We start from the raw sequence: 19838 nt of genomic DNA, 5'->3' as shown, positions 1-19838 counted from the left end.
GTGTGTAAGGGAAGGAATTTTTTAATTTTGCGCAACGTATATAATTTATATGTCAAAGATTTACAAACTGAGTCAATATGGTGATTATAGCGCAATGAACCATCAATATGCACTCCCAGAAGTTTTTCAGATTCAACATTTTCAATTAATTTGTTTGAAGCATATAAATTTAGTTCAGGTGAATCTATTCTTGATTTTCTCTGCTGAGTTCCCATAAGCATACATTTTGTCTTATTGGTATTTAACACCATTTGATTTTTGGAACACCAATTTTCAATCTCAGACAAATCAAAGTTAAGGGCATTCTCAATACCTTCTATATTTTTATGATATGTAAGCAAGGTTGCATCATCGGCAAACATATCAATATCTGTTCTATTTACATGTAAAGGGAGATCATTTATATACAATAAAAATAATAGGGGACCTAAGATAGAACCTTGGGGCACTCCTGCTGTGACGGGCAAAAAATCAGAGGAATATGTTCCTATTTTTACACACTGAGACCTTGAGGTTAAATAAGAATGAAACCATTTAATAGCCCTTTGATCAAAGTGATATGATTGAAGTTTACTTATAAGAATTTCATGATTAACCAAATCAAATGCCTTGCTAAAATCAATGAAAGTTATGCCTACTAGATTTCCTTGGTCCATAGCTTGTAGCCAATTATCTGTAAGTTTTGTAAGAGCCGTTTGAAATGAATGAAATTCTCGAAATCCAGATTGCGATTTAAATAAAAGATCAAAGTTAGAGGCAAAGTTACGTATTTGATTTGCTATGTGTTTTTCAACTAATTTTGATAATGTTGGAAGAATGGATATCGGTCTGTAGTTCCCTGGATCTGCGTGGTCGCCATTTTTGAAAATAGGAGTGACTTTTGCTTGTTTTAAACTGGATGGAAATACTCCATTAGTGATACTAGCATTTATAAGATGTGTAATAGATTTGCATATGACATTTGCCGAAAGTTTTAGAAGACGAGGTCCGATAAAGTCTATACCGGCTGACTTATTTACATCAAGTGTATTCAACATATTCAATACTTCAAATTCAGATATTTCAATAATACTGAAAACATTTTCTTTCCCTAGTTTAGTTTCTGTATACCGATTTAATAATTCTGAATCAAAACTTTGTACTGACATATCTGCTAAAATTTACAGGATATTTCCGTAAAGTGTTTGTTAAAAATATCAACAATATCCTGTAGATCTTCAAAATCTAAACCATTTTGTGTAATACGGTTAGGTGTAAAAGTTTTGGATTTAGATGCCAAATGGTTTAAATAACTCCACATTTCTTTAGGACTTGAGCTTTCTTCAATTGCAGATTTGTAATACTTTGATTTTGCTTGATGTATTAATTGTGTAACTTTATTTCTCCAAATTTTGTAATTTTCTGAATTCCTTTGTAAATGATATGTATCGCGTAAATGTCTGGCATCATTTATTTCCTGTGTTAGCCATTTAGGTCGAATTTCAGTCTTGACTCTTTTTGTTTTTACTTTGGCATGCCTGTTAAGAATATCATTAAACATTAATGAAAAGCATTAAGTTAAATAAGAGACACATATTATCTTCAACCCCTATTAAAATATGCGGAAAAATCTCCCATAGTTTGAAGTTGGAAGTACGATAGATACTGTCACAACAGAGACTTAAATACAATGAAATTTTCAATGAAAGCGTTGCATGGTGTATCGAACAGCAGAAGGTCACGCGAGAAAGGTGATTATAATATCAATCGTTGTTGCCCAGTGACCGGTTAATTTAGTAGCTATCTCGACCCTAGTTTGGGGACATTGTTTTGAAAATTAGATATGAGCCGCAACTTGGCCAACATTGTCCTTTGGATATGCATAAGTTTAAGTTAAAATACATATTCTGTGCAAATAAGAAAAATGGCCAAGTTGCGGCTCGATGTAAACAAAGTCGTTGAAAACTGGTATGCATATGAATAACAATAGAAATGAGACAAAACTGTTAGACCCCCGTTTCAAAAGCTAGTGTCGTTCGGCATTATTTAATACTTTCATGTAATATAATATACCAAAACCTGCTCTTAAGACATTGTTTAATACCTATAAAACATAAATTTAATGAATTTTGGAATTTTATTTTGCGCAAAACATCGGGATCCAACTCTCATAGCTTAAGTGCACTCATTCTTTGACCTTTTGACCTTTGGGGTTGACAAATTTTACATAAAAATCACAAACTTTAACCTTGGCCATAAGTTTTGAACAATTGTTGCTAGGATTTTCATACTTCAATGTTTACCTTGAAGAATGTCATAGTTTTAAAAACTTGAACCATGGCCATAACTTTAAACTGTAAGAGCTAAGGCTTCATACTTTATACATACGTCAGTGACAAAACCTTTCTTTTAGAAACTAACAACTTTTATCCTTTGATGTTGAGCCTGGAGTTTGACCTATCTTTTAGATACTTTAACCTTGGTAATAACTTTTGAACAGGTAATGCTAGGACTTTCATATTTCACACAAAGGATATTTTGTGAAAGTGCAAGAGTATCTCAATTAAACGCGTCTCGAAATTCGTAGCTTCAATAATTTCCCGATAAAAAAAAATTCTATATTTCTGTGAGAAATGTTATAGCAACAGTATATTTATGTTTCGGATTTGCTAATATATTCATTAAAAACTAAAATTAAATACAGTCGCACCTGCTGTTACGGCCACCCTTAATCAGCGGCCACTCCTCATGAGCGGCCAGTTTCAATCCCGCCCGTTCATTTTTTTCACTATATTTTAACTCATTTAAGCGGCCACCTGTCTAACGCGGCCAGTGGCGAGTGTTTTTAGGTCCCGTGCGCTCAAGGTATCACACCGGTAATTGACCAATCAAAATGAACTTAGTCAAATGTAGGTCCATATATATAAAATTGATTTTCTTTTCTTTTGAGACGTTTTTCTATTTTCTTTCATGCCATTTTTACAACTTTGGTACCTGTGCCTAGTAAAATTTATGTACTTTGTGAATAAATAAAGGTTTTTGACAGGAACTATTTTTTTCATGGCATAGGAGGCTACTTCCTGTAGTGCACTCGAGGTGTTTATAAACACAGTGAAAACACGTGGATTTGAGGGTAGCCCTGTTTGCAGATGGAAAAAGTCCGAAAATGCCGTGTGGGTACCCTGTTTTTTGGTGTCAGCTAATGTGACAGGTAATGTTTAACACCTCCTGCTAAATATTTTTTCATGTAAACAAATACCTGATTTTTAACGATTTTTTATTCTATATTGAATTATATAGTGAAAACAATTACCGGTGTGATACCTTGAAGGTGATTATGAAAAATTATTTAAATCCTTCTTAAAGACATTTTTCATTTTTAAAAAGCATATTTAAACAAAATATGTGATTTTATTAACTTTTAGTTTGAAAGCACACAATTTAATTAAAATTAAAATTAGAATTTACATTATTTTTCACAGATTTCTGTGTAAAAAATTAACAATAGCTTATTTTTTACACTCAATACTTTAAAATATGACTAAAAAGGTAGCATTATGCATCTAAAATGTGGAAAGAAGTCAGAGAATATTGTTTTTTCATTTTATATGACTTAACATTATTTGCACCAGCTGACCGCAGTCAATTATAGTGTCTACAGACTTTGCGGTAAAGGGTGTTAAAGCTGATTTTTCAAGAATAGACTAATTCTAGGTTTGCGAATGAATTTTTAGCACAAGCGACAACTGCGATAAAATGTAAACAAGTAAAATATGTTCTCACAGAATGATAATTTCTACAGACACATGATTTATTTTAATTTATTCAGACCTCCAGTGATACATATATCACTGCATTGGAAGAACAGAAATAATGAAATGAGTCAGATCTGTCTAATAAACTTAATACATAAGCTACATAAGTAAAATTCATTAAGAATTTTTCATAGGAAGGAAGGTTATGACCAAAAAATCCTGAAATACTGTCAGGGTCTGCATGATAATACTTATTCTGAGTTCTAACCATGCATCATACATGTAGTGCAGATTGTCACTTAGGACCATGGCATGCCTCTTGTGGTTTTTAGGACTTTATTCATGCTTTCGCAGCTGACATTCATGTTTTTTCAGTTTGTCGGAGACTGTTTTTTGTTATTTTTTCATTTATATGTAGGTGTTGACTGTCACTTTTGAATTAAGTCTCAGTCAGTGATGCTTATATGAACATGATCTATTAAGTATATCATTGTACTGAAATATTAATAAATTCCAAATTGAACTGATGAAGAAATTTGGCATATTTACATAATTAAAATATCAGAATAACTATAATTCAGCTAATAAGGTGTACCTTTCTTCTCAAATCACTTCCTATAAATTTTATCAGCAGTTTTTGTACACCCACCCACCTCAAAGAATTATGGAGGATGTCCTGAATCTGGTCTCTGTGATGCATTTTGTCACATAGAAAAGTGTTCAAACTCATAAAAATGTTTAATATTTATATTTTAAAATTTAAATGTTTATTTTTTTATGTAAATTTGTTGAGTCAAAAAGATATAATCTTGCATAAATCATGGAAATTCATTAAACACCTTTGGAATTCCTGAGTAAATCCATGAAATGAGAATAATTATGCATGTTAAATTGAAATTTCATGGCTAATTTGTGTCTTAAGAGAAAGCCAGTTGCATAAATCACAACAATAAATTACATCTGAATTGTTGTCTCCAGTTTCTTATCATCAAAGCCAGTTTAATGGAGTGTGGGAGCTGTGAAGAACCTCCCTAGATGCTGATATCATTTTGACTGCCCTGAGTTACAACACAGCATTTAGATAAACTTCTGCACAGCAGCTTGTAGACACATACCTAGGCTTTATTTGGAACATAAATTGACCAGATACAGTTTTCATTATCAACCCAGTATTTAACAATTTCTGTATTTTTGTTCATTCTTTGAAGGAGAAAATGCAACTTTGTTATGTAATAATTACATAATGGTCTTAGACTTGTAAACTCTTTTCTGTTTGTGGTGAAGAACAAAGCATATACTCTCCACAGATAAAAAATTGCTTGGCAAGCTTATTCTTTTAATGATGAAATTCTGCTTCAAAAGATGCACAAAAAACTGCTTCCAGAGTGCTCTGTGTGTTATTCTTGACTGCTCTGGAGTAAGGGAGATAAATGCTTCATATCTTCAGAAATAAGGGGATTTAGATCACCAGACTTAAGGATGTTGGGGACAATTATTTAATGAATCTCAGGTGAAAAAATGGAAAAAATCGAACACCTTCAAAGGTCCTTCAAGGTATCACACCGGTAATTGACCAATCAAAATGAACTTAGTCAAATGTAGGTCCATATATATAAAATTGATTTTCTTTTCTTTTGAGACGTTTTTCTATTTTCTTTCATGCCATTTTTACAACTTTGGTACCTGTGCCTAGTAAAATTTATGTACTTTGTGAATAAATAAAGGTTTTTGACAGGAACTATTTTTTTCATGGCATAGGAGGCTACTTCCTGTAGTGCACTCGAGGTGTTTATAAACACAGTGAAAACACGTGGATTTGAGGGTAGCCCTGTTTGCAGATGGAAAAAGTCCGAAAATGCCGTGTGGGTACCCTGTTTTTTGGTGTCAGCTAATGTGACAGGTAATGTTTAACACCTCCTGCTAAATATTTTTTCATGTAAACAAATACCTGATTTTTAACGATTTTTTATTCTATATTGAATTATATAGTGAAAACAATTACCGGTGTGATACCTTGCAACATGCCTGTTTTCAGCGGCCATTTTGTCTGTTTTGTCACATGACTTCCGTCTGTCACGTGACCTCGTATCCTCATACGAAGCCAAACATGAACAGCTGATAATGAGTTAATAACCAATAATTGCAGGTTTAATTTGAATTCTGACAGGATTTAATGATTTAATTAATATGATTAAATAATTTATTGTTAACAAATGTTTTTTGGTGTTCTTTATAAAGATACGAATGTAAGTTGTTGAATATGGTCATGATGTAAACTCAATACATTAATTACAATTTTACCTGAGGTTATCAAGTGAAGCGGCCAGTCTTGCGTTTAACCTTTTATGTTATATAATCAAATACATATCTAGAAAAACTAAAAAAGCTTTACACAGCATCAGGGAAATGCTGAGTTGTTAGAACATTTCATAATTTCGTGTGATGTAAATTTTATGGCTGTAAAAAATTGAATTAAAATTAAATTAAAACACACACACACACACAAAAAAACAATAACAGATTTCTTTCAGAAAGTCATGTAAAATGAAATATAAGAAAAGGGGAATCCATGTGACTTAAAACTTCCCAAGTTTTTTAAACTTGTTGAAATTGTGGATTTGGATACCTGTGAGAATAACTGGTCGCAATTTTTTATTCATTGGTTTGAAACCTGGAATAAGTGGCCACCTGTCTTATGTGGCCAATTTGTCATTCTCCCACAAGTGGCCTCTTAAAACAGGTTTGACTGTATTTATAAATTGAGTCATGTAGAAATAACAAAATGGATTTCCATATCGGTAATATGCATCGTGTATCTTGTCACTAAAAATGTACATTTGTTTGATCTTTATGACATATCAAATTTTCAAATAGAAAAATCCATTATTTGTTATTAATAACTCAAACTGTTTATATAAAAATAGAAAAACATTTAAACAAAATGCACGTGTTCAATATTAAAAACTAGTAATGCACCAAAATATGTTAATTAGAAAGTGAAATTGTCTATTTAGATAGGTGAGTTAAATGTACATATCCTCACTGTCATTAACTTTAAAAAGATGTGTGTATACATGAAACAAAGATTCCCCCACATGGCAGCTTTAGGCCATATGGTGTTTTAAAAAAAATGGAAGCCAAATCAACGTCTTGTCATTAGGAATATACAAGTGAAATATGAAAGTTCAGGCACAAGGTTAAAGGTTAAGGTCAGGATCTAGATTGAAAATCTAGTACACTTGTCTTAAAAACGTCCTATCACAAAAATGCATGTATTTCGGTCCTGAAACAAATATTTCAAAAGTTCTTAAAAAGTTGTTTAAAGTAGTCCACAACTAGATGAAATAGTTTATTACCACTTAATTGATATGTGACTGTTATCATTCATACAAATCTCAATAAACACTCCAGCACTTACGTGTATGTCGAAGGACTCTTTTGATAAAGTTACATATAGATAATTTTTTATTGAAGGACTGATTTGAGTATGCGCAAAAAAATCCTTAAATTTTTTTCTCAATTCATGTCGGACTCTTTTGATAAAGCTACGTAGTGATAATTTTTTATCGAGCAACTAATTTGAGTAAGCGAAAAATATTTGAAAGGAATGAACTCCTATGTGACTGTTGAGTCATCTGATCTTTATTGCATATCAATAATTCTTATCTCAAAATTAAGAATTTTCGTACACGTACATGTATATTGCGTTACAATGTATTTTTTATGTCATTCATAGATTAATAAGTACAATTTTGTTTCACACTTTTTTTAAAAAAATGAAAAATAAGGTTGAAAAAAAAAACTTTTTAAAATTCGTTTTTCTTTTCATTTTTTTTAAGTCTAGGAAAACGAACTATTAAAATGCTCTAACAAAAAAATTTTGCACAGCAATGCATCTCATTGTAATTGCTTCACGTACCGTCTACTTAAACCATACATGATCTTTTTGTTATAAAATTCAACATTAAAAGAATTAACGCTTTTCTATTTTGATAGATGAGTGAACAGTTTGAATCTCAATAATACAAAGCGCCCAATTACTCCGTAGAACAATCAAAAGCGCTGTTCCGTACTGCTTTGCCAGTAAGATGTACTTGTTTCGAGAGATAAACTCACAGCACATTGTAAGATCAATCTTAAAGCTCTACTGAAGTCTTTTAAATGCCAAATCGGAGTCGGCCATATTAGTTTTTGATAACCCTACTATCTGCTAACCAAGTATCACCCAATTGTGTGGTCACGCACGACTGATTTAGTCAGTCGGTTTCATTCGAACAGGATATTCGCCAAGGCCTATTTGTAAAATTTTTATTCAATAAAATAAAAAGGCAGAAGTATCTCAAATTCTGAGATAAAATAAATGCTTTTGAAAGCATCTTTGGTGTTGAGCAACGCTGATAACACGTACACAGTTACATAGGCACAAAAGTTGGTACATGTGCAGCTGCAGTCCACGTGCACTGAAAAGGTGAAGTTCCTGGTTGTGAATATCCAAGACGAGGCCGAAGGTAAGATAAACGAGCATAAATGCAAAAGCACCTAAAAAATAAATTACGAACCAAAAAATGTATTTACTTCGTAAAAAGTTTGCATTGTGACAGGACCTCAGCTGACCGACCGACGACACGTCTGCACTCAGCACGATTTGACCGTGTTATGTTTTGCCCATGCGCAAAGGAAAGACTGGAGTGAAAATGAAAGTAGATCCAAAAGCACATGTGTAAACACAGGGGAGCAATTATTATAGCTGTTCACGAATAAAAGTGACAATAGATAAGTACAGTTGTTGGCGAATTGTAAAATTAAATCGTTTTATATTGCTTTAGAGTGTCAGCAGTAGGAACATCGATATTTCGGACAATGCCAGTTATTGTGACGATGATGAAACCGAGCACCTGGAGCACATCATGAACATGTACAGTAAGTACTAACTAGAATGCAAAAATAAAAAGTATTAAAGCATCTGTGCACTGCTAATTTTCAAGCAAGTAATATTCATTTATAACTCATTTATTTCCTTTAATGCAAGTGAGATAAGTGCATTTCAGACTTGACCAGCTGCATATAATAATATTTACACATGCTGTATTTGCATTCAGTTATGGCCCAACCCAATCTATTTTACCATTGTCACAAAATTAGTTTTGGGATTTTTTTGTCATTTTTTTTATAACTGAAGAAATCAGAATAATTAATTATATGAATATTGCAGTAATATCAATCTGTCATTATCTTTTAAACACACAGGATACTAATCAAATAAATGAGATCATGAACGAGATGCTATGTTTGGATCTTCTGGTTATAAGGATGATGATAATGGTGAAAGTGATGAAGAAGAGGCGGCCGGCTGGGGGGCGATGAATATAAGATGTGGAAAGATATATCAAGGTTTGTGAATGGCACACGCTGATTGATTGATTATATTTTTTAATGTCCGTCTCAAAAATTTTCACTCGTATGGAGACGCCACCACTTGGCGGGCGGAAAGCTGCAAACTTTGTCCTATCCATTGAGCAGGGAGGGATCTTTTTCATGCCAGCACCTTCTGCGACACGGGACCTCAGTTTATACGGTATAATCCGTAGGACCGATCTCTACCTCCCCAAGTGGGATTCGAACCCGCCACATAAGCAGATGCTTTAACCACTTTGCAAAGTGGGTGACACACTGTAATGAAGAATTAGTAGCAAATTTAGTAGTTTTTATAACTATAAAAACAGCATCTGCTGCAAATAGAGTAAAACAAAGGTGTGCTGTAAATAGAGTAAAACAAAGGTAGGAAAGATATGTTACATTAATTTTTACCTCACAATAAAAATCATATAAAATGATGGTATAGAATGTCACAAACATTATGACTCTGTTTCCATTTCTACTTGTTTTCTCTGTGATATATCTTTGAGAGTTTAGTTATGTGAGTTGATTTCTTGATAATTCTACTGGAATGAAAATTTCGCTAAGTTAAAGATCAGCAGCTAAGAAGGCCTCATTTGTGTCTAACCTCAGTGGACAGGAACTTTTGAAATTGAGAGAGAGGATCCATGTGATTTAAATCTATTAGTCTAGAAAACATTGTATGCAAATTATATGCACATTTCTAATATTGTTGATGTCCTGGCATACCCAACAAGCTAAAAAGTGATTCCCTAAATTTATGTTATTACTATATTAGTATGCAATTTACTACACAGTGGTATAGTTTCAAAATTTTACTGTCTTTTGATATGATTAAAATGTCTCAAACTCTAATGAAGGAACTGGATGCAGTGATTTGTTACCCTTAAATATTCATGTAAATTACAGTGGGTTTTTTTGTTTATCTTGATTTACAGATTGCTACTGTAGCATGTAACATGAAAGATTTAAAACTTAAACAATTTGAATATTTTCTCTTGTATATTTTCTTTCAAGGAATACTGATGAATATGACAAGATGGAGGTGGATACCCTTTCAGATAGATGATTTATTGTTGGAGAGAGGGAAATATTGGACCTGCTTAAAAGGAGCATGTTTCAAAGAGTAAAGTGGACCAATACTCCGCTCTTGTTGAGGCAGAGAAAATAGCTGCAGGAGTAGAGTATTAATTTACCTGCACAGTACATATGTAAGTACATGTATTGCATACCAGTTTGAAGCTCATTTCTAAAGTTTAATGTGTTTAATAATGAAAAGAACATTCAGAGTAAGATGTTTTGAGGATAACTTCAATCCCACATTTCATTAACATATTCATTGCATTGCTATAATGAAGTAAATTACTTTAAAGAAATGATTAATAGGTAGTGTAATTCATGATTTTAAAAAAAGGATTTGTTAATGAATAGTAAAGAAAAAATGACATGCTACATTATAAACCATCAAAATTATAAGGAGACAGAATGAAAATAAATTTTTCAATAATGTCTTTTAGAAGCTTTGAAAAAAAAAGAAATTTTAAGCCTTACAAAGAGCGAAGCATAATTGAATATAAGAAATAATAAAAAATATAAATATACAGTTTTTCATGTATTACTTAATAGAATTCCACATTTACAATTTCATTTTTAATGCAGGAGGGTCATGTAGGAAAATGGATGTCTACACAATTTTATGGAGAGAGAAATGCTGTTGCAATCCTGCTGCAACTTCTGGTCCTTCATTTTGGGGTATCATGGGATCAGTTTACCGTTGGTGCCAAAGAATCTTTATTGATCTTGCATAAGGATAAGCAAGACAATTCTACAGAATGCAACTTCAGTACAGAGTATGTTTTACCAGTAATGCTTGAAAAGATTTCTCTACATTTTAAAGAAAAGAAAACATTGCAATGCAATATTTTCTGCATTAATTTTTGATAAAAGTTTGTCTTCATGTTGGGTATATTATATTTGGAAAAAATTTTATTCAGAAGCAAGAGTAAAGTTTTCAAGTCTCATGTAAAGTCAATGCAGTGATATGAATATAAATCAAGGACAAAATAAAAAATACAGTAATTTCATACATTTTATATGGTATTACATGACTGTGCAATTTTAGGAATTAGGTTGCTGTGCAGTAGATTTACCAGCAGTAATAGAGAAACAGAAAACCAAGCAGTGGATTGTGTATAAAAAGAAGTCAATTAAAGAATACACATATATTGCAGGTATTAAATTTTATGCAATATACATTTTAATTATTTTGAGTTATTTCAATTTAGTAACCTTTATAATGTTTAGAAACTTTAATAAATGATATACAGATATATATATGCACATATTTTTTTCTAAGGGTGTAAATTTATATCATTTGCCATTCAATTTTACTGATCACTTGTACTTCTATTACTTCATTTGATAATTTTTTTTGTTCATAAAGGTATTAAAGGAAATGTTCTAAATTTACTTTTAGAACTTGAAGGAAGTATATTGGAGTCCTTGTGCATGTAATACAAGAGTAAGAATTCCAAAGACCATGACAGCATCTCTGCCAATTTATCAGGCCTCCTAAATCCTGGATCAAGGCTTTTACTTTCAGAAATGAAAAAAAAAGAAAAAAGTGTGGTAAGTTTTAAAAAACTAATGTTTTTTTTTGAACTCAGAATTAGTTGAATGATAGATAGCGTCTATATGCTCCATCTAGTTTATCTGTTTCTAATTGCCACTTTCACACAAGAAGGCACTGTAACTCTCCTTCCTGTTTCAAGAGGACCATGCTGCCACAAAACAAAATCACATTTTCCTGGTTCCTGAAGGTAGAGGGTGCAAACAGGGGTTCAAGATTATTATGAATTTCAAAATTCTTGTTCAGAATGATGAACCTCATGCCACAAACACAGATTTCTAAACTCTGGTTTTTGGGGTAATGCATGGAGATTGACAACAGCATAGGATGCGAGGATCTTAAAATACTTTTCATTCTCCATAGAAATACCATGCAATTTCTGAACTGGAGTTTTCATACTGTAATGAACCTTGGATATAAGATATAATGAAATCTGTTTCTGCCTCTACACTTTGTTCAAAACTTGATGCTTTTCATCCACTTGTGTTAAAATATCCTACAAGTATAGTAATAAAAATATTTACTAGAATGAAAAAAAGAGAAATATATGAGATAAAATGTTATTAATTTTTTTTTAATACATTAAAATGAAAATGATTTTGTTGTAATTTTAATTCTTTAACCGTTGAAAAAAAAGTTCATTGAAGCAGCATTAAAACTTGATAATATAATTTATTTTCAGTACAGTACATACTTGCAATGTCGAATTTAACTGACTATCCTCTCTGTTTTCAGCTGCTGCCTCTAGAAAATGATTTCTGCTTGGAAGTGTCCCCTGGTGACATTGATTGTGCTCTGGCTAGCATAAGGGTAGTAATGAGCTGACAACAGTAATTGTGAGATCTCTACATGTATACCAATTCTGATGTAAGAGGACCTTATGCATAGAGGAAGGGTGAACATCATAACATTACCAGATAGCCAACCTATGTATAGGATAATAATCCATCATACTTCCTGCGTACTTGTGTTTTATTTGAATGGACAGCAAGGATTTTTAGCTCACCTCATGCCACAAGGCTCAGAGCTTTTCTGAAAAATTTGTCCGTTTTCTGTCGTCGTTGTCATTGTCGTTGTTGTCGTCGTAAACTTTTCACATTTTCAACTTCATCTTAAGAACCACAGGACCAATTTCAACCAAACTTGGTACAAAGTATCCTTGGGTGAAGGGGATTCAAGTTTGTTCATATGAAGGGCCAGGCCCTTTTCCAAGGGGAGATAATTATGATTCTCCAGAGAAAAATTAATGACATTTTTAAAAAATCTTCTTCTCAAGAACCACTGGATAAAGATGAAAATGATGTGGAATCATCCTCAGGTAGTGTAGATTCAAGTTTGTTCAAATCATGACCCCTGGGGGTAGGGTGGGGCCAAAATGGCCGATCAAAGTTTTACATAGGAATATATAGTAAAAAAAAATCTTTTCTCAAGAACCTTTGAAAAAAAAGATGAAATATATGGAATCATCCTCAGATAGTGTAGATTCAAGTTTGTTCAAATCATGACCCCCGGGGGTAGTGAAAATGATTTTTACATGTAATATATAAAAATCTTTTAAAATCTTCTTCTCAAGAACCACTGGGCCAGGAAAGATGAAACGCATGTGGAATCATCCTCAGGTAGTGTAGATTAAAGTTTGTTCAAATCATGACCCCCTGGGGTTGGGTAGGGCCAAAATGGCCATTCTAGGTTTTACAAAGGAATATATAGAAAAAATCTTTAAAAATCTTCTTATCAAGAACCACTGGGCCAGGAAAGATGAAACTCATGTGGAATCATCCTCAGGTAGTGTAGATTCAAGGATTGTTCAAATCATGACCCCCGTAGGGTGGGGCCAAAATGGCCGATGAAAGTTTTACATAGGATCATAGGGAAACCTTTTAAAATCTTCTTTTCAAGATTCAAAGCCAGGCTTCCTTATATTTATTGGAAATCATCCTCAGGTAGTGTAGATTCAAGTTTGTTCAAATCATGACCCCCTAGCCAACCTATGTATAATAATAACCCTCCCCCCCACCCAGTTTACTTTCAGTTCTGATCTGATCTGTTTTTTTCCTGAATTGCTCAGGTGAGGATTGGCCCCTTCTTGTTTGCAATTGGTACATGTACAACCTCTTCTCTCGCATGGCAGGTTTAACATTTGCCTTTTTTCACAGGGAAAGTACAAGTAAATGTTAAATTTCATAATACATGTGCTTTATTTCTCATAGGATCTTTTTACTTTTAAAATTTATATATAGTACTTTTATTTTCATTAATATATTACATTTTAAATAACTTTCAATTTGTCAACACCATTTAAATATAAATGTATATATGTATTCCTTGTTTAAATTTTGGTAACATATGAAAAATCTTATATTTTCAATGGTTTGGAATTATTTATACATGTATATGTATATAAAATCAATTTGTAAACAAATGTGCATGAAAATTTTTTTGTTTCTGTTTTCAACTTTTGGAATTGAATTGTGAATAATTTTTATGAACCGACAGTATCACAATTTAGTTAATTTTAGTGGACAATTTTCAATTTTTGTCAGTTACATGTACCTAACACTTTAATAATAATCTATTTACAATTTACATGGAATTGTTTATGTATCGATAAAAAAAATTGCTTTGAAATATTGTAAGCATCATTTATGGCTGAAAATATTTTTCATCGCCAAACAAGACACATTGTTTGATTCTTTGATACTTTTCTACTTCTGTAAAAAAGATAGAGAGAAAAGAAAAGAATGAATAAAATACATTTTATTCATTAACTTGTTTTTTTAATTACTGGAATAAAACTATATTCTAACATTCAGGAAAAATTCCTATGAAGACTTGACTCATCAAAGATCTTTAGGAGCAGGGTTAATTGCACATATAATTTTCCAAACTACCTACTGAATATGTGCAAATAATTACTTTTCCTTTCAAAATGGTAATTCTTCCTAAACAGTCATAAATTCTATGAATGAGGCATATGTGTGATAGAAAATTAAGAAATGTTATCATTTTTTTTTGTTCTTGGCACACCTGTACATTTCAGAGTTAGAAATAAAGAAAGGAATAGTTATAGTATAAAAATTATTTATTGAAAAAATATTACACCTTTGTAAAAATTATTTAAATGGCTGCATTTTTAGCCATCAATGAGAATGTAAACCCCTATACCCCCCCCCCTTTCAGGTCTACAGGCCTAACCCCTTTATGTTTTAACTGTTCATATGCAATCCAGGAATGTTTTTTTAAATATGGGGAATTATACCTTGTTTCCTTGTGAAGTTTATTTGCAAGTACGTTTTTCATGCAAATATTGGATTTCTTCTTTCATTTTACAAATAATTATTGCTCCCCGATCAATGCTTTGAAACGCTTGACTGTAAACAAACGTTTCATTGACCTAGAGTTTGCATGCATGACCATGCGGTGTCGGTCACGTTCGGAAGTGAGCACTCTTATTTGTTGTGCTTGTGTGTTTTATGCATATATTTACTGCAACTCTTTTATATTGGATGCTATAACGATGTGTTCTGGTCTTTTTGCAACTTTACTTATTGCAAAATTCGTGATAGGTTTGTTACCGCTATTTACAGTCACCGGCACTTCGATGTACACGGTGTACTTGGCCACTGGAATATGCATTGGCGCGTGACGATGATTTTGGTGTATACATAGTTAGAAAGTAACAATAGAACACGAACTAATATGGCGTCTATCGATGAAATATGGCGGCTATTTGTTTACACTCTCGGCTATTATAGGAATGACTCTAATTCTTGGCCAAATTATTCGATTATAACCTGGTTTGGGTCAGTTTACGCTTTATTATCCGCGAAGCGGATTATAAAAAAGCGTAAACTGACCAAAACCAGGTTATAATCGAATAATTTGGCCAAGGATTAGAGTCATTCCTTATAATATAATTTTTAAATAATTAAACAACTGTGGATGTAAAATTGTGCTGCTTTTTAAGAGTTCAAATTTGCCGCGCAATAATACATCCCTAGTAACGGAAGTGATTTGAAACAAGGGGACGTAATAACTTAAGGGGACGTAATAACAGATCTAGCAGCCATGATGTTTGTTTACACGAGGTAAGAGCGAGCTACTGTTTGAAGTTAAAAGTACATTTATTAAATTTAGAATTTTCCATGTAATTCCATGGACTGGAAATGTGGGATTGCATAGATACAAATGAATCAGCTGGTTGTCAAGGGGGTGTGTCCCCATACCAAACCAGGTTATTACGTTTTATTCTAGTGTTCCTTTTGGAAATCAACCAATGAGAGACTAGAATATTATCAAAATTAAATTATTTTATGATGTCAGTAGAGCTTTAACATGCGAAATTGCAAATGAGTGAAACGTTACTCTGTAGCTTTATATAGTACACAGTCCTGTTATCCGTTAATTTTGCCTGAATATTTGCATAATCGTTTTTTCTACGTTGTTCAAAGGGGCATAATTTGATTATAGAACTTTGTAAGAAACTTATATTATGCAAATTTTGCCACTTTGAATCAGCTGCAAGAGAAAATTGTATATAAAGGGTAACTTTCAGAGGGTGGATGGAGGGGAATATTTTTAAAGCATTGAGTTGTAAAATGTTTGTCCTTGTTGAAATACAAGAATACCTGTACCATAATGCACTCTGCTGCTATTGAAAGGAAATTAAGAAAAGTGTAATGATATATTTCATTCAAATTTAACTAATATATGACTATATCTCTTTCATGCAAATCAAGGAATTATTTCGAAGGACTCTTTTGACAAAGTTATATGCATTGATAATTTTATTATCAAATGACTAGTTAAATATGCGCAAAAAAAAATCCCTTTATTTTCTTATTCAATAATTGCTTTCAATATCTTTTATTATTAATAATAATAAAAAAAACTAGATGAAATAGTTTTTTACCATTTAATTGATATGTGACTGTTATCTTTCATACAAATCTCAATAAATACTCCAGCACTTACGTGTATGTCGAAGGACTCTTTTGATAAAGTTACATATTGATAATTTTTTATCGAACGACTAGTTTCAGTATGCGCAAAAAAATCCTTAAATTTTCTTCTCAATTAATGCTTTGATATCTTAAATTAAAAAAAACTGAATGAAATATTTTATTTACATTTTAAAATTAACATGTGACTGTTCTCTTTCATACAAATCTCAATAAACAATCCAGCACTTACGTGTATGTGGGAGGACTCGATTAATAAAGCTACGTATAGTGATAATTTTTTATCGAGCAACTAATTTGGGTTAGCGAAAAATATGTGAAAGGAATGAACTCCTATGTGACTTGTGAGCCATTTGATTTTTATTTGCACGCATATTAATATCAATTCTCTATAAAAATCAAAATTTTAAATAGGGATGTGGACATGACATATCTCCGATTTAGCTGAAATTCACACCATTTACTACAATTGGTATGTCTTTAATAAATATGATGTTAAAGTCTAACTTTTCAATTTGGTTGCCATGGTAACAGGGATGCTATATTTAGAACCCTCTGATAAAGCAAATTTTGCCATGTTTTAAATTAAATTTGTGCACATTCAATTAATTAGTAAAAATTCACATGAAAATTATATTATGTGAGCTCATATTACTTAAATCTGAAAATTAATTTCATTCAAAGATATTTGAATGAAGATTAAGCGAATTTTCATTGCAGCATTAAGGTTGTTAGCAAATTGGCAATTTGCCAAATTTGTATTTTTTAGTCATATTCAATGAAATTTTTCACCATTTTGACAACTGATATATTTGTAACCATGTATCATGAAATAAACTATATATTCTAAGGTTTTATGAGAATAAAAAAAATTAATGGGTAAATCAAAAACTTTCTAGAAATTACTGCATGAAAATTGGCAATTTGCCAAAATTGACTTTTTAGTCATATTCAATGAAATTTTTCACCATTTTGACAACTGATATATTTGTAACCATGTATCACTAAATAAACTATATATTCTAAGGTTTTATGAAATAAAAAAAAATAATGGGTAAATCAAAAACTTTCTAGAAATTATTGCATGAAAATTGGAAATTTGCCAAAATTGACTTTTTTAGCCATATTCAATGAAATTTTTCACCATTTTGACAACTGATATATTTGTAACCATGTATCATTAAATAAACTATATATTCTAAGGTTTTCTGAGAATAAAAAAAATTAAAGGGTAAATCAAAAACTTTCAAGAAATTATTGCATGAAAATTGGAAATTTGCCAAAAGTGACTTTTTTAGTCATATATATTCAATGAAATTTTTCACCATTTTGACAACCGATATATTTGTAAACATGTATCATTAAATAAACTTTATATTCTAATGTTTTGTGAGAATAAAAAAAAATTAATAAATTAATTGGTAAATGTACAGCTTTCTAGAAATTATTGCATGAATGACCCCCCCCCCTCCTCCATTAATCACAAATGACAGAGAAGATCAACTAAGAACATGTTTTACCAAACTGAACAAATTGTTATGTAGTATGAATATATGTCAAGTATTTAATATAAATTTCTTTTGAATAATTAAATAGAACTTCTGAAATTAACTCAGTGACAGGTAAATTAAAATGTTGCCATGGAAACAAATCAGGCTTCTAGTTATTTTAATCTAAATATGAAATAAAGCAAGTGAGTTTCCAAAAATTCTTACAAATCTTTTAATGGCCTGTAATTGTGTCCAATCCTTTTGATATGAAATAAAGCAAGTGAGTTTCCAAAAATTCTTACAAATCTTTTAATGGCCTGTATTTGTGTCCAATCCTTTTGATTTATTCACTAAAATATGTTCAAATTCAAAACAATTGTTTTATGGTTAATTTTTTAAAATGTATAATAGAGTAAAAAGGCAAACTCATATTTAATAAATGATATGAAAGTATTTTATGAAAATATGAAAGTAGGTCAGACAATATTATGTCAAAACAAGTTGGCAAGACCATCTTGATTATAATGTTTGTTTGCCCTAGTCTCCCAGCTCAGGGTAAAATTATTTAGTCGCCTCGTTAGGTAGGTTGTAAAATCTTTTTCCCAGAAAATTTCATAATATTTGTTGACAAGATAAGATGGATAAAAAAAAAACATCCTGTCTTGCAATGTAAAAAAAGTTTTGAATTTTAGTTAGTCTGTTGGGGGAAGGCAGCCAAACTTGTATAAATGACCTTATATGCTAAATATTGTGGACTTAATTTTTATTACCACATTGCTTATCAGCATATTCAGATGATCAGTTACATGTATACTTTGTTCTTTTAATGGGTATAAATATTTTTAACAATTTGACCTTGACCTTAGACATTGACCCACTTAAAAAAACTTTAACCTTAACCACAACTTTTGAAGTTGGACTAGATTTTCATATTTCACAGGTGTTTTACTTGTGGCAAGACCTTTCTTGGGATACCTCGTGGGAGTCTTGACATAAGCTGCAATGTATGGGGGAATCAGTATTTCACAATTAATCTTGTTCTCAGTTTTGTTAAAATGTATTCATATATATTCTAATCATACATAACATACTGTGTGAAGCCTGCCAATATAAAACTCTAAATTTGTGAGCCCATGTGGGGGTATATAATAAATCAGTATACCACCTCTCCTGCAGAGAGGGGATATAAAAAGGGAAGAAACTGCTTTGCATAAAACTGCTTTTATAGAAAAAAATAAACAAGACATAAATTGGAAGGTATGCTTCACTTAAACAGTGACATTTTTTGAAAATACGAGAAATCAATTTAGAATACACATATTCTCTAAGGAAAACAGATGCCCTGCTTAAAAAAAGATTTTGCTAAAATTTGTTCCTTCATATTCTCTCATTTGATGTAAGCTTGGTTTCCTCAAATTCACATTTCTTTATGTCCTTTTATGTAAGTTTGAAAAGTAGCTCAGCCTTGCAGTATTAATTTGCTGTGGATTTTAGTAATGATCATTAGAAAACCCTCTCTATGTCCATATTGCACCAGTGACAACTTTTACTGGATCCTCTTTTCTTTCTGTTATTTTTCCTACTTTGTATTTTTCATGTAATATTTACTTCCAGTCCAGTGTGAATT

At 31.6% G+C, this 19838-nt stretch overlaps 1 long non-coding RNA gene across 3 annotated transcripts; it reads left to right on the top strand.

Annotated features, from left to right (window-relative positions):
• Positions 1-8199: 8199 nt before the first annotated feature.
• On the top strand, positions 8200-12577 carry LOC134253846 (uncharacterized). 3 transcript variants are annotated; one of them, XR_009989179.1, is made up of 7 exons: positions 8200-8649; positions 8982-9125; positions 10149-10342; positions 10791-10981; positions 11254-11362; positions 11608-11759; positions 12496-12577. It is a non-coding gene; the product is annotated as an uncharacterized LOC134253846 (long non-coding RNA). The 3 variants fall into 3 exon arrangements; XR_009989178.1 differs by having other exon boundaries at positions 8201-8654; XR_009989180.1 differs by lacking the exons at positions 11608-11759; positions 12496-12577 and adding an exon at positions 11575-11597 and having other exon boundaries at positions 8202-8654.
• The last annotated feature ends 7261 nt before the right edge of the window (positions 12578-19838 follow it).

This window comes from Saccostrea cucullata, unplaced genomic scaffold (assembly GCF_032062105.1).
Source record: "Saccostrea cucullata isolate Sc308-1 unplaced genomic scaffold, CSIRO_AGI_Scuc_v1 ctg1415, whole genome shotgun sequence".
In the NCBI taxonomy this organism is placed as follows: domain Eukaryota; kingdom Metazoa; phylum Mollusca; class Bivalvia; order Ostreida; family Ostreidae; genus Saccostrea; species Saccostrea cuccullata.
Note: the sequence above shows the minus strand (reverse complement) of the source record. Positions and strands in the feature narration are given on the sequence as shown.